Source organism: Myotis lucifugus, unplaced genomic scaffold (assembly GCF_000147115.1).
Source record: "Myotis lucifugus unplaced genomic scaffold, Myoluc2.0 scaffold_22, whole genome shotgun sequence".
NCBI lineage: Eukaryota > Metazoa > Chordata > Mammalia > Chiroptera > Vespertilionidae > Myotis > Myotis lucifugus.
Genome location: NW_005871070.1, coordinates 7,572,676 through 7,596,300, shown reverse-complemented (window position 1 = coordinate 7,596,300; position 23,625 = coordinate 7,572,676). Strand labels below are relative to the sequence as shown.

General features: G+C 39.7%; 1 protein-coding gene and 1 pseudogene across 1 annotated transcript in view; both read left to right on the top strand.

Moving 5' to 3' along the window:
* NUBPL (nucleotide binding protein like) overlaps positions 1-23,625 on the top strand; it is a gene marked incomplete at its 3' end in the record, with an annotated part of 206,430 nt that overhangs the window by 63,319 nt on the left and 119,486 nt on the right. The window lies entirely within an intron of this gene.
* LOC111825346 lies at positions 7,479-7,813 on the top strand (annotated as a pseudogene).

Genomic DNA, 23,625 nt, shown 5'->3' with positions numbered 1-23,625 from the left:
GCTGCGGGCAGCGGGGAAGATGGCCCTGACCATAGGCCAGGCCTAGGGACCCGTACCCACGCACGAATTTGTGCACCGGGCCTCTAGTATAAGATAAAGACGGATCCATTTGTAAGCCACTTATATTTCAACAAGTAACTGCATAATTTGATACTGTATATTGAACACTTGACCCAGAAGCCTGACAATAAGCAAGAATGTTCTTATTGTTAGATTTGGGCAAGAATAGTAACTAAAAATTGAGATATGTCTTAGTTATCAGGAGGACCTGAATTCAGTTTGGATATATTAATAGGCACCATGGTCATTGGAAGAACATTTGGGGCTCGTAAAAAATAAATGTTTATCACAGATTCTGTGGCTGATAAAGGACACACACACACATTCAAGTAAAGCATCTTTAAAAAAATTTCTCTGCTTGCAACTTAACTAGCTAATACAGGTTTAACAAAAAAAAAAAAGGTTGCTGTTAAATGATGCATTTAAAAATTTTTTTTTATTGATTTCAGAGAGGAAGGGAGAGGGAGAGAGAGATAGAAACATCAATGATGAGAGAGGATTATTGATTGGCTGCCTCCTGCACAACACCTACTAGGGATATCTTACTAGGGGTAGAGCCCCAAACCCAGGCATGTGCCCTTGACTGGAATTAAACCCAGGACCTTTCAGTCCACAGGTGGATGCTCTATCCACAGAGCCAAACTGGCTAGGGCTAAATGATGCCTTTTTAAATCTTGTTTTAAAATTAGTAGTTGTATCAAAAGTGAAATGTTGAAGGAGATATTATTTCCATTTATTTAGCAAACATTAAGTATCTTTTATGTAGTTAGTAGACTTAAATACTTGGTTCTTGGCTATCAGATCAAGGAAGATTTTTTTTCTCTCATTAAACTTTATTTTAATGGGTCTCAGAATTCTGTGACAGATTTTTTGTCTAGTTGTTTCCATTAACAAGTATTAATTTAAAAATATTAAATTAAAAACTGACACACACAAAAAACCCAAAGGATTCACAAAACATCCTCCTTTCCAGATTCTGAAGGTTTTCTGCTGCAATGTAATCATTAACTTGTCTTTTACTATTAAAGTTACATGGCTGATTGAGACAAACAGTTCCGAGACTGCTCTTCCACCCTGATTCAGACTGGGATGGCAGGTACAGGGGATAATATTCACTTAGTCTCCTGAACTTTCTGGGCAGACTGGGTGACTGCCAGCTCCAACTGCCTTCTTGACCACTTTTCTGATGACACCCACAGCAGCTGTTGGTCTCATGTCAGGAACAACAAAACAGCCCAGAAGAGGATAGTCAGAGAAGCTCTCAACACACATTGGCTTGCCATAAACCCTATCAACAATGGAAGCATCACAAGATTTTAAAAACTTTGGGCTATCTTGCAGCTTTTTCTCAGAATGACATTTTTTTCCTTCAGCTTAGCAAATTTGCAAGCAGTATGAGTTGGGTGACAATCCAGCACAGGTGCACATCCAGCACTGATTTGGCCTGGATGGCTATGAAGCCAGCTGCTTCCATTGGTGGGTCATTTTTTTATCCTTTTTTTCATTGGTGGGTCATTTTTGCTGTCAGCAGCCACATTGCCACAACAAACATCTTTGACATGTTCTTGACATTGAAGCCCATATTGTCCCCAGGAAGAGCTTCACTCAGAGCTTCATGGTGCATTTCAACAGACTCAAATGAGATTTGATCTCTGCTCTTGGGAGCTTATAGTAAGAACACCAGCTGATGATCATAAGCATAAGTAAATTCTGTAATAGAAGTATAAGTGTGTTTCTTCGTGAACCCAGAGATGTTGACTCTAATCCAACTGGGAGCTTGGAGAAGGCTTCTTGGAGGAGGTGATTTTTGAGCCAAGTTTTGAAAAATGATGAGCCAGGAGTTTGTTGTAAGAAGGGGATTAAACATGAAGAGGACAGGCAGAGGGAATATCATGTGTTGAAAGCTTGCAGAATGCTGGTGGTTTGGCATGGCAGAACTGAAGAGTCTGTGTGGATGAGTTACAAGAGTAAGACTAGGGCCAGGAACGTAGGTGAGTGTCCTGTCATAAATGCCATCTTGTGCTTGTTTGGGGAGCTGAAGTGTAATTCAAAGGCTATGAGAAGCTGTCATGGATTTTAGGGAGGGGAGTGACACTATCAATTTTGCATTCTTGGAAGATCGCTTTGGCAAATTGTGGAGGAAAGGTAATAGAACCAGATGGGAAGTAGGGCCAGTTAGGATGCTGCTACAGTGATCCAGGTGAGATGTGTTAAGGCCTGATTTAAGTATGTGGCAGTTAGAAATGAAGGCTAAGGGACTAATTGAGAGGTATTAAAGATATTGAATGAATAGGGTTTAATAATGCATTGAATATGAATGGGGAAAAAGGTCTCTAGGATGGCTCCTGGATTTCTGGATTGAGTGACTGTGTAGATAGTTGTGTCCTTCATCAAGATGGATCAGATAGGAAAAATTTTAAGAAAAACAATGATGAGCTAAAGTTTATGTTGAATTTGATGTCCAGAGAGTTAGTCAAGAGTTCATTGGAATGTGTCGAGAATTCAGGGGAGCGCTATGGGCTAAAGATACAGATTTGGGAGTTAGCAGTATATGTATAGGTGATAGTGAAGTTGTTCATTTAGATCAGGGAGTCAGATACATCTAGTTTAACTCACAACTCAATCACACAAGCGCTTCTCCTTGAAATGGCCATTATAACTCAGTGTGCAGTAGGGTGCAGTATGCATGCCCCCTTTTTGTCACACAATGTCCCTGGGTGAGGATTTAAAAAAATAATAATATAACCACATTTAAACACAAATAAATAAATAAATAAATTTTAAATTTAAAAAAGAGACAGAAAGTAAATTAGATGTATCTGACTCTCTTTGACATTCATTTGTGTTACATGATCTAAAACAGGATTTCTCAGCCTCAGAAGAACTGATATTTTGGACCAGATAATAATTTGTTGTAGAGGGATGTCTTGTGCGTTGTAAGATATTTAGCAGCATCCCTGGTGTCTACCCAGTAGATACCCCAGTGTGACAATCAAAAATGTCTCTAGTCATTACCTAATGTCTCCTGGAGGCAATATCAATCCTAGCTGAGTATCACTGATCTAAATGAACAACTTCACTATCACCTATACATATACTGCTAACTCCCAAATCTGTATCTTTAGCCCATAGCGCTCCCCTGAATTCTCGACACATTCCAATTAACTCTTGACTAACTCTCTGGACATCAAATTCAACATAAACTTTAGCTCATCACTGTTTTTCTTAAAATTTTTCCTATCTGATCCATCTTGATGAAGGACACAACTATCTACACAGTCACTCAATCCAGAAATCCAGGAGCCATCCTAGAGACCTTTTTAGAGAGAGAAAGGGAGAGAGAGAGAGAGAGAGAGAGAGAGAGAGAGAATCGGTTTGCCTTGCATATGTGTCCTAAGCAGGGATAAACCCTGCAACCCAAGTATGTGCCCTGACCAGGAATCGAATGGGCAAACTTTTGGTGCACAGGACAATACTCAACTAAGTGAGCCACTCCAGTTGGGCGAGGATTCCTAATTTAGATGATAAATCTGCTTATTCTACTCATCTTCAACCTCTTCTGAGTGTTTCTCTTTTTAGCATGATATGGTATAGTCATTCTCCAACTTTTTGGTCTCTGGAGCCTTTTCTGCACTTAAATATTATTGAGGGTCCTAAACAGCTGCTGTCAGTGTAGGTTATATTTTCCAATATTTACCAAATTAAAACTGAAAAATTAAAAAAATTATTTATTAATTTATTAAAAGTAATAACAAACTCATAAACTTGTTAATATAAATAACACTTTAATGAAAAGTAACTATTTTCTGAAGTAAAAAATTAGTAAAAAGAGTGGCATTGTTTTACATTTTTTTGTAAGTCATTTTAACGTCTGGGTTAATAGAAAACTTAGATTTTCACCTCTACTTTTGCATTCAGTCTGTTGCAATATATTGTTTTGGCTGAATATATGAGGAAAATTCAGCCTCACACAGATATATAGTTGAAAAAAGGGAAGGGTATTTTTTATAGCCATTTCAAATAAGTGTGGATTTTCTTCTTTGATACTACACCAAAATTTGACAGATGGTAGTTTCTTAAAGAATACTTGCAGCATATAACCTGAGACCATAACAGTGAACTTTTCACAGTCTGTTATATTAAAATCTTTGGTCTAACTTAGACTTTGAATTGGATTTTTTAACAGCATGCATTGGACATTTAGAAAATATTATTTCATTGATTTCTGCTGATCTTCCAAATATTTACACATTTCATTATATAATAAAAAAAATTCATTTGTTAATACTATATTATTACTGACCTTATCAGACAGTTATTTAAATACTAGAGTCCCAGTGCATGAAAATTCATGCACTGAAGGGGGAGTCCATCAGCCCGGTCTGCCCCCTCTCACAGTCTGGGAGCCCTCAGGGGAGGGAGGGGGACCCTGCAATCAGGGGAAGGTGATGCCCCATCACACCTCTGCTGCTGCCACTGCCAGCAGCACAAGCCTTAGCTGGCCCTGGTTACCTGCGCCTTGGGTGGCCCTAGGCAGTTGGGCAGCCTACAGCAGAGGCTTGCCTGCACCTTGGGCCAGCTCTGGGTGGTTGGGCAGCCACCATCTGAGGCTTGCCTGCACCTTGGGCTGGCCCTGGGTGGCTGGGGGGCTGAGGGGGCTGGGGGACTCCGGAGGCAGGCGCGCGGAGCCTGGCCTTGCCGTGCACCTGCTGCCCTGGTGGGGCTGAGGGGACTGGGTGCCACCCTCTTGTGGCTGTGGGTGCCACCATATTTGAGGGCATGGCAGTCAATTAACATATTCCCTCCTTATTGGCTGTGGGCACTGCCATCTTTGCGACAGCATGAGGGTCAATTAGCATATTCCCTCCTTATTGGCTGTGGGCGCTGCCATGTTTGTGACAGCATGAGGGTCAATTAGCATATTCCAGCTTTATTAGATAGGATTGGGAAGCTGTCAAACTTATGGTGGCCAGATATAGGTGTTCCAAAAATTTTAATTTTACATGAAAGCTTTAATTTTGTCATAGGCAACAAATATTGTCAATTGTGTTATTTGTAGTAGACAGGCTCATTTCATTTTTATGCCACATACGCAAATCTGAAGAGTGTTCATTTGTCTATCAGTTTTTCTTTCAAGTAAAAATGGTATTTCATGGAAAATACATCTAGTTTAACTCACAACTCAATCACGCAAGTGCTTCCCCTTTAAATGGCCATTATAACTCAGTGTGCAGTAGGGTGCAGTCAGTATGCATGTCCCCTTTTTGTCACACAATGTAAAAAAGACATATACTCAAGGGTCAAGACTTAATAAATTAAATAAATTTTACTACTTCATCCAGGACATTCTTCAGTGAAACTGGTATTTGTTTCTACTATAGTGCATGGTGGGTAAGAATATGATGACCACTAACTAGTACAGTTTGGTGCCACTGCCTTCATTTGTGCTTAGGTGCCAGCAGTTTTACCTACCATTGCTTTTGGGCTTGCATAAGTATAAAAGTCAACCCAGTGAAAAGCCAATTAATATCTTAGTATTTTTTAATGAAAATAGTGTTACCCTCTTGGATCATTGGAAAGGTTCTTGGGGACCTCCCGAGGACTAGAGATTGGACTTGGAGAACTGCTGGTTTAATGGAAAGTTCTTTAACCAGAAGTCAGAAGTTTTGGTTTCTAGTTTAATAATGCTTATTATGAATTTCAGGAAATTATTGACTTCACTTTTTCCTTCCTTTTTTAAAGTGATGTGGAAGTGAGTGCTTTACAAATAAACTAGAGGCCTGGTGCATGAAATTTGTGCACGGGTGGGTCCCCTCAGCCCAGCCTTCACCCTCTCCAATCCAGGACCCTTGGACCACTGGCTCCTAACTGCTTGCCTGCCTGCCTGCCTGATCGCCTCTAACTGTCACCCCTGCTGGCCTGGTCACCCCCAGCTGCCCCCATGCCGGCCTGGTCGCCCCAAACTGCCCCCCCTGCTGGCCTGGTCACCCCTCACTGACTCCCCCTGCTGGCCTGGTTGCCCCACGCAGCCTGCTGCTCGGTTGTTTGGTTGCCCCTCACTGACCCCCCCTGCCATCCTGGTCACCCTATGCAGCCTGTTCGGTTGTCTGTTCAGTTGCGATGGTCGCTTAAGCTTTTATATATATATAGATAGTTTGTATCTAAAGTCTGGAAATATTATTTTAGCTGTGGCACCTTGTAAACAAGGCTTGTCAAGATTCAAAGTAGATATTTTTCTCTTTATTTTCTTTACTGTACTTGACATTAAGGTGTCTGGAGTTGAAAATCTGTTTTTGGAAAACTTCTAAATAATTTTTCCGAAGTATAATACTTGAATATGGTAATCATTAACACAGATACTGCAGTCATGTTGGAACATAGCCTATAAAATACAAAAGTTGTCCTCAAGCTTCTTGGATTCTGATTAACACACTTAGAAATAGCAGTATGATGCATTTTATGCTATCACCTAATTGGTTTAAGTGATATCTAATTAGGAGCAAGAGAGGGCATGATTGAGAGCTGGGGAATTAGAGAATAGCTCCAAGAATTTGATAGAAACTCAATGGACCTTGATAGAAATGGGGAAATGCTGTGTGCCACAGTGCAAAGAACATATACTCCTCAGTTAAGCATTTCCCTTCTCAAACAAGTAACTATTCCCAGTCTCTCTCTTACATTCTCTCTTCCCTTTCTGTGGTTGAGAACATAGTTTACCTGCACTTCTTTTCTGTGGACCACTCAAGTCCTGTGATTTGTTCTGCTATTAAGACAGTGTGATGAGGTGGAAAGATCTTGGGCTTTGGACTCAGACTGACTCAACCCCAAATTCTGATGGCACCATTGACTGCTGTGTTCTTGTGGTCAAGTTCCAGAACTTTGAAGGCAGTATGAAAAATAAGTGAGATAAAGTTAAATGTTCTCAATAAATTTTTCCCCACATTATTACAAGCAGTCAGTAGCAACAGAGAACACATTAATTAATAGCATGCTGTAATGAATTTATGTTAGAATGGAAGAGCAAAAGGCATTACAAGGAGCGCAGGAAGGTAGAGTGGTTACCATGGGATTTAGAGCCTGAGAGACTTGCCCCCAAATCCTGACTGTAACCTATGTTGTTGCCTTTGTTTACTTTGAGCAAGTTGATTTAAACTCTCCAAGACTTAATTTATTTATATAATAAATGGGAATAGTTTTAGGAAGATAGTCAGCAAGGTCTCCCAAGTATTTGTTTCTTTTTTAATTGAATATGATTTTGTTCAGCCACATTGTCATGGATGTCTTGACATACACTGCCCAGTTCAAGAGGTCCATCCATGTATAAAAAAATCTAAGATATTTACTATCGGTTCCTTTACAGAAAAGTTTGCCAATTGCATCCTGTCAGATGCAATTAAGTTACTTGGAGTCAGGGGAAGTATCTTTGAGCTCACTTGGCCACCATGAGCAAAGCTCACCCTCCCGAGTTAAAAAAAATGTATGGACAAGAAGTTATCATTGAAATTAAATGGTGGCAGACATGTCCAAGGAATATTATGGGGATTTGATCCCTTTATGAATCTTGTGATAGATGAATGTGTGGAGATGGCAACTGGTGGGCAACAGAACAATATTGGAATGGTGGTAATACGAGGAAATAGTATCATCATGTTAGAAGCCTTGGAACGTGTATGAAGAATGGCTGTAGTTACCAGAGAAATCAACTGCTTCCACATGTCCCCTCTCCATAGCACCTGTTTTACTACAATATAAAAACAGTGTCCAATCCATTTTCACATTGAACTTTTGTTAAATAAACTTTTGTATTGGGGAAAAAAAAAGTTACTTGGAGCCAGTTTTATTCTCCTGAGGCTTACTTTTAAATTTTGGGTGGTCCTGAGCAGCCTTTAGCCAAGTGCTGATTTACCCGAGTACTAGACATTACGTTTCTGAGGACTCTCCCATGTATTATGAGATCTTTCCTCTCAGGCTGCTGGGAACATAAAAACTATTCCCAGCTGTGTGCAGTCTTCCAGAACTCTACATGTAAACCAATTCCTTATTATCTGTCTGTCTGTGTATCTATCTACCTACCTACCTACCTACCTACCTATCTGTCCTGTTGGTTCTGTTTCTCTGAGAACTCAGACTAATACAAGTAGCTATGGCTTCTAATACCTGTGAAAACAAAGGTGATTATAAATATGGTGGACTCATCTGACTTTTTAGTGTCCTAGAGAGTATGTAGGGGAAAAAAAGAAATTGTAAAAGTTATTAATATAACTTTGCTTCCAGGCATAAAGGAGTAATAGGAACGGGATTTACTCCCTCCTCCCTCTGTAACACACACACACTTTTAAAAACCAGAAAACTGGATAAAACATCTAAAGCCACATTTTCAGACATGGGACAACAGCAGGACCGTGATCCCTGAAAGAAGGGACACGAGGAGATGAGCCCTGTGGCAGCCCTGGTTCACTGCCCTGGAGGCAATTTCCAGGATGCAGCACAGGGAGGAGGAATCTGAACAAAGCCCGGGAACGGACTGAGTTGAGAAAGCAGAATCAGAGTTAGGAGGAGCCAAGGCAGTGAGAACTGATGAGACAGAATATCAGCCAAGCGGGAGCAACACAGAGAGAGAACTCCAAGAGAACTGGAGAAGTGGCCTGTGGAGTCTTTGGATGAGAACTCATCTGCATATGGTGACAGAAAACTTATAAGAATTTATTAGAGTTTATTTGAGCCAAACATAGGGTATATCTGGAATCAAGATCTCAGCAGAATGAGAAAAATGCTTCCCAGAAGAACAGTTTGCAGTTTCTTTTCTGCATTTGGAATTAAGGAAGGAAGATTACATGAAGGTGGGAGAAAGCAGGGTGGGGAGTGTATTACAGAATTATGTGCTCCCTTGAGGGTGTGAAAAGAGGCATTTCAAAGGCGTGTTTTCCTAGATCAGGGGTGGGGAACCTTTTTTCTGCCAAGGGGCCATTTGGATACTTATAACATCATTCACAGGCCATACAAAATTATCAACTTAAAAACTAGCCTGTTATAGTTGGTCAAACATTTAATTAACTCGCCCCTAATGCCCTGGCAGGGCCAGACCAGAGGATTTCATGGGCCTGATATAGCCCTCGGGCTGGATGTTCCCCACCCCTGGTCTAGGTGGACAAATGAAGACAGGAAGCTGGTGGACTGAAAAATCGGAGGAGTTAAGGGACCTTACGTTCTGTTTATAGTCAAGATAGGTATAATGAGGGAGTTCAGGGCAAGGGGAGTTCCAAGCAAAAGAGAGTACAAAAGAATAAATTGGCATGATAAAATGTAGAAATGTCAAAATGATGCCAATTAGTATAATGGTGGCAGGTTTATCTAAGATTCAAAAAATAATTTAGAAGTTGGGCTTTGAAGAATTCACATTCTGCTCGGCTAGTGTGGCTCAGTGGTTGAGCATCTATCTATGAACCAGGAGGAAGTCATGGTTAGATTCCCAGTCAGGGTACATGCCTGGGTTGAAGGCTCAATCCCAGTAGGGGGTGTGCAGGAGGCAGCCTGTTATGCCCAGATTTCAGGATCCCCAAGAAACCACATCAGGGAGCCAGCCAGTCCGATGCAAAAGCATAAGAGTCTTTATTCGAGCTAGCTCGGCTCCCCCACCTTGCCGACGCAGCGACAGGAAGCAGAGAGAGATAACTCTGTGTGGAGACGGGTTATATAGGGGGAGTTGGAGGAAGGGGAGGGGAAAGGACTGTGCTCTGCCGATTGGCCAGGCACAAGTCTGTGTCTTGTTCCTGGGTGTGGCTAGCAGAGGCTTAGACTTCTGGGAAGAAGCTCCTTGCCAAGCACGTGGCCAAGGTAAGATGGAGCACTTACCCTGGGGCAAGGTGGAGGGCGTAGCCCTTACCCTGGGGCAAGGTGGAGGGCCTAGCCCTCGCCCTTTCACAGCCGATCAATGATTCTCTCTCATCATTGATGTTTTTATCCCTCTCTCCTTCTCACTTCCTCTGAAATTAATAAAAATTAAAAACTTAGAAAAAAAGAATCCACATTCCTTGAAGTTAAGAGTGAGGAATGTCTGACCCACAGGCCATATAAGGCCTGTGAAATCATCTGGTCTGGCCCTGCCAGGCATTAGGGGTGAGTTAATTAAATGTTTGACTAACTTTAGCAGGCTAGTTTTTAAGTTGATAATTTTGTATGGCCTGTGAATGATGTATAAGTATCCAAATGGCCCCTTGCAGAAAAAAGGTTCCCCACCCCTGCTCTAGGAAAACATGCCTCTGAAATGCCTCTTTTTCACACCCTCAAGGGAGCACCTAATACTGTAATACACTCCCCACCCTGCTTTCTCCCACCTTCATGTAATCTTCCTTCCTTAATTCCAAATGCAGAAAAGAAACTGCAAACTGTTCTTCTGGGAAGCATTTTTCTCATTCTGCTGAGATCTTGATTCCAGATATACCCTATGTTTGGCTCAAATAAACTCTAATAAGTTCTTATAAAAGTTTTCTGCAGGTTTGGATGTTCTTATGTCGACACTTTGTCAGTATTCCAAATAAATAAGGTTGCTCAGAGTTGAACATTATTTCTAGGCATATTCTGATGTGATGTAGTGAATGTACTTTTAATCACCCAATACAAAATGGATGAGCAGTACAGTTAATGAGGAAAAGCGATAGAATCAGTTCTTTATATTTCATTATTTCTTTACGTTTATGCTTACCCTACTCCCATGGTTATGGAAGTTAGGAAACAACAACTAGGTTCATCACATTCCCTTAATCTCTTATTTTCCTATTGCTTGTCTGTGATTTTTTTCCCTTTAGCCTAAGTTCCAAGGAATAGACAAACTGAAATCACTGTGAGATACTTGAATTTACACATTGTAACTTAATTTAGACATACTTATTTTCAAAATCTCTCAGTTGACATTTAACTATTGTGACATGTATGTTCCCTTTTTGCTCTCTAGTTTATTGCTACCCATTAAAAATGTGGGTTGTGTCTTGGCCTCATTAAGATATATGTTCACTCTTTGAAAAGATTACCTTTAACCTGTTTGGTAAATAAAATAGTATAAGTAGCCAGCCAGGGGAGTCAAGTAAGTAAATAATAAATATTGGTGGACATGTACGGTTCTATTTATAGCTATGATTTATGTCATATCTAATTCTTGGTTATCATTTTGTAAAAGCAGCAGCAATAAACTACAAACTAATTTGTCTGTTGTATCTCCCTGGCAATAAAATGAATGTAGCATTGTGGCATTGAGCCAGATAGAACATAAGAAAGCAGAATCCAATCACTCAGTAGAGATTAGTTGCATCTTCTGTAATGTACAGAATATCACATTTAACATTGCCATGTTAAAGCAAGCAATTAAATGTTGTGTTAAGAGGTTGCTTTAAAAATTGAGAGAATGTATGGTATATTGGGTTGCTTGAAAAGTCGTAGTATTACAAACAAACAACGAAACAAAAACATAGCATGCTAGCAAGTAGAACTCTCCTGGAAGAAGCCCCTAGGCTCTGTTGTCCTGTCTTAGTAACATGCTATCTTTAGTTAAGAAACAAATCAAATCTATTAGTATAAACTTTTTTTGGTATTAAATTTAGAAAAATGCTTTATAATCATTGTGATACTAGATGTTGGCATTCTTTGAAAATACATTTTTATTGATTTCAGAGAGAAAGGGAGAGGGAGAGAGAGAGATAGAAACATCAATGATGAGAGAGAATCATTGGTTGGCTGCCTCCTGCATGCCCCATGCTGAGGATTGAGTCCACAACCCAGGCATGGGCCCTGAGTGGGAATTGAACTGTAACCTCCTGGTTCATAGGTAGACACTTAACCTCTGAACCAACCCGGTTGGGCATTTGTATTTGTTTTTAAAGGTGTTTGAAACATTTAAGTAAATCAGACATATAAGAGGATTTTACATGTTAGCTTTGGATTTTAATTTGAAATATTTAATAAATATTGAACATATATTATACAGTAACTCGGATTGCTAGTATGTTTGGTTATGAGTGAAAGAAAAACCAACACAATTGTGACTTAAACAAGATAGCTTGTTTCTCTTTCACATAAGAGTTGGGAAGCCATCCATTCAGGCTGATCTGACAGTTTTATTTCACAAAGACCTCAGAAACTGCTGGGCCCACGTTGGGCGCCAGTTGCTGGGGTCCAATCCCAGCGGGTCCAGGGGTCCCCAAAGGTGTGGACGGAGTCGGCGAAGAAGGAATGACACGAAGACAGCCTTCAGTTGATCAGCAGCCTAGTCAGGACCTCTAGCCAGGATCTCCAGCCAAAGTTCTGGTCGGAGTTCTGGTTAGGAACTGATGAGGATCTGATGAGGATCTGATGTTTATTGTCTTGTTACATCCGTATTTATACCAGCCGATTTTAATCCTGTCAATTTCTATTACAAAGGTTAGGGCGTTTCTTATCTCCATTCCAGGGAGTAAAGATTATGTAGCTTAACTACCCGCCTGGCACTTAATTAAGGGGTTGTATCCCCTCCCTAACCTCAGGGAAAAATCCCCACCTGGGGAAACAACCTTTCTCGGAGAGGTGACCTTGGTTAAAACACATGGCGCTAAGGAGAGCAAACATATTAAGAACAATATGCTATATATGCCAGGTCCCTTGAAACAGCAAGGATGGACCGGCTCCCGGCAAGAAACCAAGGTTTTCCCCAGGTCCCTGGTACACTACACCTGGGAGGATTTTAATTTGAAAGATGTAAAATAATTTGATTAAGTTTCTCAACAGTGTTAAAGCATTCAAGATAATTGGATTTAATCCATTAATTCAGATTATTAAATTTATAAGAGTTGTTTAGGTATTTAGAATGGTTTTGATAGTTTGTAAGGCTACAATCTGAGGCATTTGGAAAGTTTGAGAGAATCGGACTTATTTGATTTATACATTTAGTTTTAAATGTTTAAGGCAACTTAATTTAATTAGCTTTATAATTTTGGAGATAATTGTTTAGGAGAATTTAATCATTAACGAGTTAATTGAACAGGAATAAAAGGAAGTAATTTTTATACTAAAATTATAAATTATATATAAAGTAACAAAATTTGTAAGATGAACATCAAAGCTTATAAAAACCGTTTAAAAACACTATTTAAAAAATTGTTTTAAATTTTTTGTTGTTAATTCTCTCCCAAGGATATTTTTCCTTTGGCTTTTAGATAGAATGGAAGGGAGGGGGAGAGAGAGAGAGAAACATTAATGTGAGAGAGACTCATCAATTGGTTGCCTCCCCCATGGGCCCTGACTAAGCCTGCAACCAAGGTGCCTGCCCTTGACCGGAATTGAACCTGGGACCCTTCAGTCTGCGGGCTGATGCTCTATCCACTGAGCAAAACTGCCTAGGGCAAAACACACTATTTTAATTAGTTAAATATTAAATACAGGTAGCTATAGGTAATCATTTTTTGGATAATAAAGTCCCCCATAAGTTGACATTCCAGAAAGACAACATGCTATGTACGTGGAGTTGAGACTGCTGAAGTTATTTTTTTAAACTTTTAAGCATATATTTTATGTTGTCAAAAGGAGTAAATGATCTCTTTAATCTACTTATTTAAAAACTCTGGGTGTAACATCATGGCCAGAAGCTCGACCATCCGGAAGGAAGTCAGTCCTGCAGGGGTCGTCTTGGAAACGGCTGCACCCTCCCCCAGCTGTTTCCTGGAGGGCGAGGTTTCAGGCAGGAACCCCCCCCTCGGAGCAAAGTGTGGAAGTGAAATGATTTGTAATGGAACTATTATTGAAGCTACCTTTGGAAATACTATATCTATAGATCAGTGGTTCTCAACCTTAACTGCACATTAGAATCACCTGGGAATCTTTTTAAAATCCCGATTTCTGGGCCTCATCCTCTGGAAATTCTGTTTCTTTGTTACTAATGTTGTGGCCCCACCCCATAACAAAGAAACAGAATTTCCGGAGGATGAGGCCCAGAAATCAGGATTTTAAAAAGATTCCCAGGTAATTCTAACGTGCAGCCAAGGTTGAGAACCACTACTATAGATAATATTAAAAATATATCTAAACATGCAATTCTTTGTCCAAAAAAATGAGCATGTTTAAAAATTAAATGAAGAAAATTTGGATATACTCGATGGAGATTTTCACACATATTTGAGTGATGATTCCATTGATTCCACAGATGATGCTGAAAATGAAAATTTTCCCATCGAATTTCTTAATAGTATTACTCCTTTGGGAATGCCGTGTCATAAATTAAAATTGAAAGTGGGTGCAATCATCATGCTATTGAGAAATCTCAATAGTAAATGGGGTCTTTGTAATGGTACCAGATTTATCATCAAAAGATTACGACCTAACATTATCGAAGCTGAAGTATTAACAGGATCTGAAGAGGGAGAGGTTGTTCTGATTCCAAGAATTGATTTGTCCCCATCTGACACTGGCCTCCCATTTAAATTGATTCGACGACTGTTTCCCATGATGCCAGCATTTGTGATGACTACTAATAAATCACAAGGACAAACTCTAGACAAAGTAGGCATATTTCTACCTGAACCCGTTTTCGCACATGGTCAGTTATATGTTGCTTTCTCTCGAGTTTGAAGAGCTTGTGACATTACAGTTAAAGTTCTAAATACTTCATCACAAGGGAAATTAGTCAAGCACTCTGAAAGTGTTTTCACTCTTAATGTGGTGTACAGGGAGATATCAGAATAAGTTTAATCACTTTATCAGTCATTGTTTGCATCACTGTTGTTTTTATATCATGTTTTTGTTGTTTTCATATCATGTTTTTGTCGTTTTTATATCATGCCTCTGTTGTTATATCCTTTTGTTACTGTTTATTTATTAATAAATTTATATATTCATATACATTTTACTAATTTCCTTTAATCTCTCACACTTCTATTATAGAGAAAGGGCAAATAGCAATATTAAAATATTTCCACTAATTAATTCCCTTTTAAAAAAATATATTTTATTGATTTTTTACAGAGAGGAAGGGAGAGGGATAGAGTTAGAAACATTGATGAGAGAGAAACATTGATCAGCTGCTTCCTGCATACTCCCCACTGGGGATGTGCCCGCAACCAAGGTATATGCCCTTGACCGGAATTGAACCTGGGACCCTTGAGTCTGCAGGCCGATGCTCTATCCACTGAGCCAAACCGGTTAGTGCAATTAATTCCCTTTTAATGTGCACGAATTTCATGCACCAGGCTACTAGTATTTACATAATATCTTTTATTAAATTTTGACAAGTTTAGCTCTTTGCTGTTAGGAGATTCAAATTAAAGTTTTTTTTTCCCCAGTAATAATAGTTTTTGTAAAAAATGTTAGGCATATATACAGAGGGAGTCTTTAAGACCTGAATTAGTTGACATCTGTGTAAGTTCAAGTAATTGCAAATGTGTGTAAAGATAAAACCTAACAAAGCTTGTTATGGGAATGGCTTTCATTGCAAAATGCTGTCCTCATGTTAATATCCTTTAGCTACTTTTTTGAAGACTAGATATTATAAACATTTCTGTGTTTAAAAATTTTTTTGAAATTCAATACTATTCCAGATCTTTGAGTATTGGTTTAAAAAGCTGAATTGTTTCTCAAATTTTAACCTAGCTTTTTTAGTATGAGTGACACTTTTGAGGAAGGAGCTACCTCAGGTATTAATACCCATTTAAAGATTTTTTTTCTCTTTAGATAAATGATGGCATTTCCCAATATTTTCAGTATCTTCCCTGATTGTTTAAAAAAATATATATATTTTATTTCAGAGAGGAAGGGAAAGGGAGTGAGAGATAGAAACATCAATGATGAGAATCATTGATTGGCTGCCTCCTACATACCCCACACTGAGGATCCAGCCCACAATCTGGGCATGTATCCTGACTGGGAATTGAACTGGTTCGTAGGTTGATGCTCAACCACTAAGCCATGCCAGCTGGGAACGGTGGAACTACTGGTCACTATGACATGTACTAACTGGCAAGGGGCAGACACTCAATGCAGGAGCTGCCCCCTAGTGGTCAGTGTGGTCCCACAAGAGGAGTGCTGCTCAGCCAGAAGCCCTGAGCCAGGCTCACGGCTGGCGAGCACAGTGGCAATGGTGGGAGCCTCTCCACCTCCATGGCAGTGCTAAGGATGTCCGGACTCCTGGTCGGGGAGCGGGCCTAAGCCAGCAGTTAGACATCCCCTGAGGGCTCCTGGACTGCGAGAGGGCACAGGCCAGGCTGATGGGCCACCCCCCCCTCGAGCACGAATTTTGTGCACCGGGCCTCTAATCCTATATAATAAAAGGGTAATATGCAAATTGACCCTAATAGCAGAACGTCTGGAAATGACTGGTCACTATGACACACACTGACCACCAGGGGGCAGATGCTCAATGCAGGAGCTGCCCCCTGGTGGTCAGTGCACTCCCACAGGGGGAGCTCTGCTCAGCCACAAGCCAACCTGATGGCTGCCAGTACAGCGGTGGTGGTGGGAGCCTTTCCCACCTCCTCAGCAGCACTAAGGATGTCCGACTGCAGCTTAGGCCTGCACCCTGCTGGCAAGTGGACATCCCCCGAGGGCTCCCAGGCTGCCAGAGGGATGTCTGACTGCCAGCTTAGACCCAATCTCCAGGTGGTCATCCCCCGAGGGGTCCCAGACTGCGAGAGGGCACAGGCCGGACTGAGGGACCCCCCCAAGTGCACAAATTTTCGTGCACTGGGCCTCTAGTACTATATAAAATTACCAAGTTCGTAAAATGTTTCTTTGAAGAATGAAGTTTTTCTTTGTAACAAAGACCCTGTGACTAGGCCAAATTCTATATTTTTCTTTGTAGTACTTGTTTTGGTTGCAAGTTTACATTTGTCTTTTGATTGTTTGATTAGTGTCTGTCTTTCCCATAGACTTTATATTTCATGATGGAAGATACTGTGTATTTTTTCCTTTGCCAGTGTATCCCTAGTTCCAAACCTTGGGCTTGATATGTAGTAGGTGCTCAATAAATATGTCGAATGAGTGAGTGAATGAAAAGAATTCTCTTAAGTGGTGAGTGTTCATTGATCCTTTAAAATAAAATTCCTTTTTATAGAAATTAATTTATATAGTCTTTCTTAGAGTTATAGATATTACATAAATTAATTGCCTATAATCTTGAATGGCACAGAATGGAATTTTTAAAGCAGTTACTATTCTAGAAATGCTTTATCGGCAGCTTGTAACCAAAATCACAAAACGATCCAACATTGCAAAATTTTATTACCCTTCTGGACAGTCTCCAGTTTACTGTGGGGTCACATATCAGTAACTCTGCTTCCTATTACTTTTTTCCTTTTATCTCTTATCTATATACTCTGATACACGAGCCATTCACATAAGCTCCCAAACCTCTAGTATAACTGAATGGGTAGTGTAGTAAGACTTTTATTGTATATACAAAGTGTTTATTGAAAGGAGCTGACCCCTGAGTATATGTATTATCTTTTATAGTTTTTATTTTCATTATAATTATGTTTATTATTCCACAGTTATATCTCTTTATGGTAGCATTTATTTTTATGTTAGATCACTATTTTCAGTAGACTTCTTAAAATAGTTTTTAAGTTTTATTCTTTGTATTGGTATTTCCCCCTCTTCTCTTAAAACAAATTGAGTTTATATATTTTAAAAAATTCTTTGTTGTTGGAAGTATTACATATGTCTCCTTTTCCCCCCATTGACCTCTCCCAGCCCGCTCCTGCCCCCTAGCACAGGCTCTCACTCCCCTATTGTCTGTATCCATTGTTTTTGCTTATATGTATGCAAATTTTTTTATTATTATTCTTGTATAAAGGCCACACTGAAACTAGTGTTTTGTCTGTGGCTATACATCTGTTTATTTTCTTTATTTTATTCTGTTTATGTTTTTAATATTTTTTTTTGTTTAGACTTTATTGTTGTTGCTTCACAATATTCACATTAGCAGGCATTTTAGTTACTGTAAGAAGTGCAGTTTTGTGTGAAGCCCTTGCCATGTGCTAAGTTATCTTTTTCTCGTCCTAGTTACTATGTCACTTTTGGTTTTGCTAACTTGCCACTGACTGCGTCTCTTTCTTCACTTTCTTGTGCATTCATTGCTAGGATTTTTCAAATCCCAGCAGCTCCTGCATCTCTTGTATTTGAGCTCACTATTGCTGCTTAAAAATAATTTGAGATTTTTTTAGAGCCAGGCAGACTAATAGAAGAAAACCACTTTTTATATGTCATAACATTTGATAAGAAGGAAGGTTGGAAATGTCACTATATAAACAGAAATGTTGGGAATTACAGAAATTTAGTTAAAAAATATCAAAATAGCCCAAAACAGTCAACTGCAATTTTATAGCTGGTAACCCTAGCTACCATGGACTTAAAGGTGATTCACATTAATTACAGCATAACTTGGTGCATCAGAGTGTGCTAAATCAGGGAACTTGTCTGGGTATCATCAAGCAATAGAAGGAAAATCTGCTTCTAGATTAGCTAATCTTCCAACTGTTGTCATCTTTGGGTCTTATATATGTTGGTGTGACCTTCTACTTCCTGCTTCTTTGGATATGTATGTGGAAAGAATGTGAGACTTAGTATGAAAAAGGACTAATTGCAAATCCTTACTGCTTTTGTTGCTAGCTGCTTACTAGTAACTTTGGGCAGATAAATTTTGTTTATTTTTTATTTTCATCTACTTCATGCGAAGTATGATATATGAAGACTTTATATGTCATACAGCTAGTAAGTGGCTAATTTGCTTATGATAGATAATATTTTACTGCACTAAAACATGCCTGGATGACCAAAAAGAGAGTGTGCAGGTTTCTTTTAATATCTATTAACTTTTGACTGATTACAAAATTCTTTTGGCCATTATATAAACATATGTTTTTGAGCACCAGCTGTACTGAGCAAGGGGAATATGGTATTTAGTTGGGGAGGCAGGATAGAAGCATAAGAAAGATAAACAATCACACAGGATAACATTTATTGTCAGATGCTGGAGGAGATTAGTAGAGGGAATGATTATGGAGAGTTGGTTTGGAGGCTGCCATGGATGAAGGGAATTTAGATAAGCAGAGAGGAGGCTGGGAATAGCCTTCTACTTCACTGTAAAATGGAGATAGTACTTGCCTCATAGGATTGCTATAAGGATTCAGTGAAATACAATATCTTTAAAGTATCTGTGCAGTGCTGCATGACACATAATGTAATTGCTATTTTTGTTACTCTTCTAGACTGAATATAGTGTAGTTCCTTCTGTCATCTTTAAAATCGTTCCTTCCCAGATGCCTGACTTTCCCTTTAACTAGGAGATAACACATAGTTTTCATCTAAATAACAGCTGGTTACCTGAAACATAATGTTTAAAAAATTCTGAGTCTGTACTTGGCTTAAGCAGGAAAGAAAATGATCAATTAGTGATGCGAAGTCAGGTGTAAGGTGGGCTGGAGGCCAGGAATGGTGGTGTATGAGTTGTTGGAATAACAGTATGTAAAGCAAGTATTTATCATCAGTACCTAAAGTCCCATTATTGCCTATTTTTTTTTCTAGCCTTCCTTTCACTTCTTTACTCTACAATAGAAACTGGCAAGTATTCAGAAGTAGGGTGCCAAATTTGTCTCTATACTTCTGGTTACTCAGTAAATATTTTTTGAATGATTAAGTGAAGAAAATGTTAGCCTCAGAGTAGATAAGATTCTGAGATATGATCCCAACATTTAAAAATACTTTTATCCTCTGAAGCTTAAGTTCTCAATGTGGTTTACTTTTATCAGGTTATTTTCCTAATGGAAACCACCCACCTGAGACAACGAGAATCTTGATTAAGGAAGAGATGGGCTGGAACAGAATGGGTCAGTTTTTATTAGGAAAGAGGTTGGATTTTAAGAAATGTGTGTCTGAATGGCTTTCAGCTTTGAGAAGGGTGGGTGTCAGGAATGGGGTAATAGAGTTTCAGGCTGGTACAAAAAGGGGAAAGTATGGTGAACATAAATGACATTTTAATATTAACAGTGGTAGGTGTATACTGTACTTGTAAAAACACTAGAAAATTTTCTTCATAGTCTTACTTTCTGCTCCATTCTCTAATATTCTACATGCCCTACTTTCCACTCCTAGAAACAGTATTATAATATTGCCTTTGACTGTCCAGGTTGGCACTTGAGTTTTGACCTTTCTCATTCCCCCATCTTTACTCACCTTCCCGGTACTCACCTTTAATCACCTTCTTTTATTCTACTTCCCTTTGCTTATTTTCTTTTATTTTAGGAACACAGGTGGGTATTCTAAACCTTTTCAGGGTATATTAATAGGTGGAACTACATTATCATACTGTCACTTGACATTCTTCTGAAAGCACAATAGTGGATGCAACTCTTTTCTTGCACCTAATTTTCCATAAGAAAGAGTCTTGGCTTCAGAAAGAAAGGAAGGAGTAGGAAAATGGATGGTGAGAAAGTGATATTACAAAATTACAGATTGATTGGTTGGCCCCGCCAGGGATTGAACCTGCAACCAAAGTATGTGCCCTTGACTGGAATCAAACCCTCGATCCTTCAGTCTGTGGGCTGATGCTCAACCACGGAATCAAACCGCTAAGGCTGTCCTTTCCTACTTTATAAAAGTTCTTTACCTTTGAGTAATGTGGATAAAGGTTTGGTTTTTATAAAACTGTTTTGTTTATTAATTTACTCTGTTTAAATAATACTTAAAATTCATGAAGTGAGATTGCATATTCTTGGCTACACTATCTTCATTTTTAAAAATGGACTTAATGTCTCCAGTTATATGATTTTAATTTATAATTTTTAAAAATATGTATTTCTGAACCTTGATGTTCAACTATATTTAAAACTCTTCTTTTCGTTTTGGAGCCAGGGAATAGAGTAGAAGGTACAGAGATGCTTCAGACTTAGTGCAAATACCAAGTAAATGGAAATGTCCACTACTTAACAATGGGATCACTACAAAAAGATCTGATTCTAGATCAGAGTTATCTTTGATGTCAACTTGAAAGCAGCCTTTCATATGCCTATTTCCTTTTTATTTAGCTTTTCAGTTTGACATGGTCACAGTACCTATTCTATATTTAACGAATTCTATTTATAATTACCAGTATATATAGGTTAGGGCCGTGGTCGGCAAACATGCGGCTCTTTGGCCCCTTGAGTGTGGCTCTTCCTAAGCCTTAGGAGTACCCTAATTAAGTTAATAACAATGTACCTACCTATATAGTTTAAGTTTAAAAAATTTGGCTCTCAAAAGAAATTTCAATCGTTGTACTGTTGATATTTGGCTCTGTTGACTAATGAGTTTGCCGACCACAGGGTTAGGGCAAAAGTAGGTTTATAGTTATTTGTAAGGAAAATAATACAATCATGAATAAATATTAATACAAGAATACACTCTGTGTTGTGCATACTCACAACTACTTTTGCCTCACCCAGTATGCTAAGGGTTATATCTGAGCTCTCCATTCTATTCCATTGGTCTATTTGTCTGCCTTGATGCCAGTACCACACTGTTTTGATTACTGTAGTTTTATTGTAAGTTTTAACTCAGAAAGTGTGAGTCCTCTAGCTTTGTTCTTTTTCCAAAATTGACTTGCCTATTTGGAATCCCTTGATTTTCCATATGAATTTCAGGACGGAATTTTTCTATTTCTATAAAAAATGTTATTGGGATTTTGAAAGAGGTTGCATTGAATATGTATGCTTTGGGTAGTATTGACATCTTAACAATATTAAGTATTCCAGTTAGTGAACATGATACATGTTTCCTTTTATTATGTCTTTTTTGTTTCAATAATGTTTTTTAGTTTTCATTGTACATTTTAAAGAGTTTTCACTTCTTTGGTTATGTTAATTCTTTAGAATTTGATTTTTTGGTGCTCTTATAAATAGAATTGTTTTCATAGTTTCCATTTCAGATTGTTCATTATTAGTGCATAGAAATGTAACTGATTTTTGTATGTTGACTTTGTATACTGCTACTTTGCTGAATTCATTTATCAGCTTTAATTGTGTTTTTTGTGTGTGTGTGGAACATTCAGGGTTTTCGATGTGTAAGACTAGAGGCCTGGTGCATGAAATTCATTCACGGGTGTGGTCCCTAGGCCTGGCTGGCAATTGAAGTGCGAGCATCATGTGTGGAAGGGCAGGTTCCAGCTGACCTCAGGGCCCTGGGCAGCTCCTGGGCCCTCAGGACCCCGTGAGTCCCCCTCCGCCTGAGTCATGGTGCCTGAGTCCCCATGTGGAGATGTGGTGAGCGTGGGCAAAGTGTGGGCTTCTGGGCCACCCAGTGGTACCGCACGGAAGCCGGGTGGGCAGTGCACTCTCTTCCAACTGGCCTTGCAGACCAGCTGCTGCGCGAACCCATGGGGAGCTTGACCAGCCCCTGCAGTTCCAGTGGCTGTGGCTTGGTTCACCTGGAAGATGCCGTGCGGGTGCAGGGTGGGCTTCTTGTGGGTTTGTGGCACCTGAGTGCGGGTGCTTCCCCAGCACATGAGCCCTGGCGTCTTGGGGGAGGGTAACGGGGAGTGAGAGCAAGCTTGGTGGACACCCTGCGTTCTCACCACACCTCCATCCCTGTCACCCCCATCCCCAGGTAGCCGACGAGAGGTTGCAGTGCGTTGCCGACGCCCGCCATATTCTGCGCCGGCCCTTGGTGGTCAGCACACGTCATAGCAAGCTGTCAAACGACCGCCCAAGGGGACAATTTGCATATTAGACTTTTATTATATAGGACTAGAGGCCTGGTGCACAAATTCGTGTACGGGTGGGGTCTCTTGGCCTGGCCAGTGGTCGGGGCCGATCCGGGCTGCGGAAGGTTGGCTGAAGGGAGGCGCCATGGGAGGTTGGCCAGTGGGGGTGGGGGTAGAGAGGGACTGCGGGAGGTTGGCTGGCCATGGGAGCTTGGCTGAAGGAGCGCACTGACCACCAGGGGGCAGCTCCTGTGTTGAGTGTCTGCCCCCTGGTGGTCAGTGTGCATCATAGCTTATATACATGGATTATATCATCTATGAACAGAGAGAACTTGACTTTTTCCTTTTCAACTTGGATCCCACTTATTTATTTTTCTTTCCTAATTTATCTGGCTATAACTTTCAATATTATGTTGACTAGAAGTGACCAAAGGGGATATCCTTTTCTTTTCCTTGTTCTTAAAGTGTGATGCTTACTGTGGATTTTTTATTTATGGCTTTTATTATATTAAGGTACAAAATAAAGTTTTCCTACTTTTTGGTGTTTGTATACTTTTCAAATTCTCCAAGTAAAGAAAAAATAAGAAATAGGGCCCTAACCAGTTTGGCTCAGTGGATAGAGCATCGGGCTGTGGACTCAAGGGTCCCGGGTTTGATTCCGGTCAAGGGCATGTACCTTGGTTGCGGGCACATCCCCAATGGGGAATGTGCAGGGGGCGGCTGATCGATGTTTCTCTCTCATCGATGTTTCTAACTCTCTATCCCTCTCCCTTCCTCTCTGTAAAAAATCAATAAAATATATATAAAAAAAGAAATAGGGAGAACTGATTAGATGAGTTTGTGTGTGTACATGTGTGTAAGCATCCTAGATAAGCATT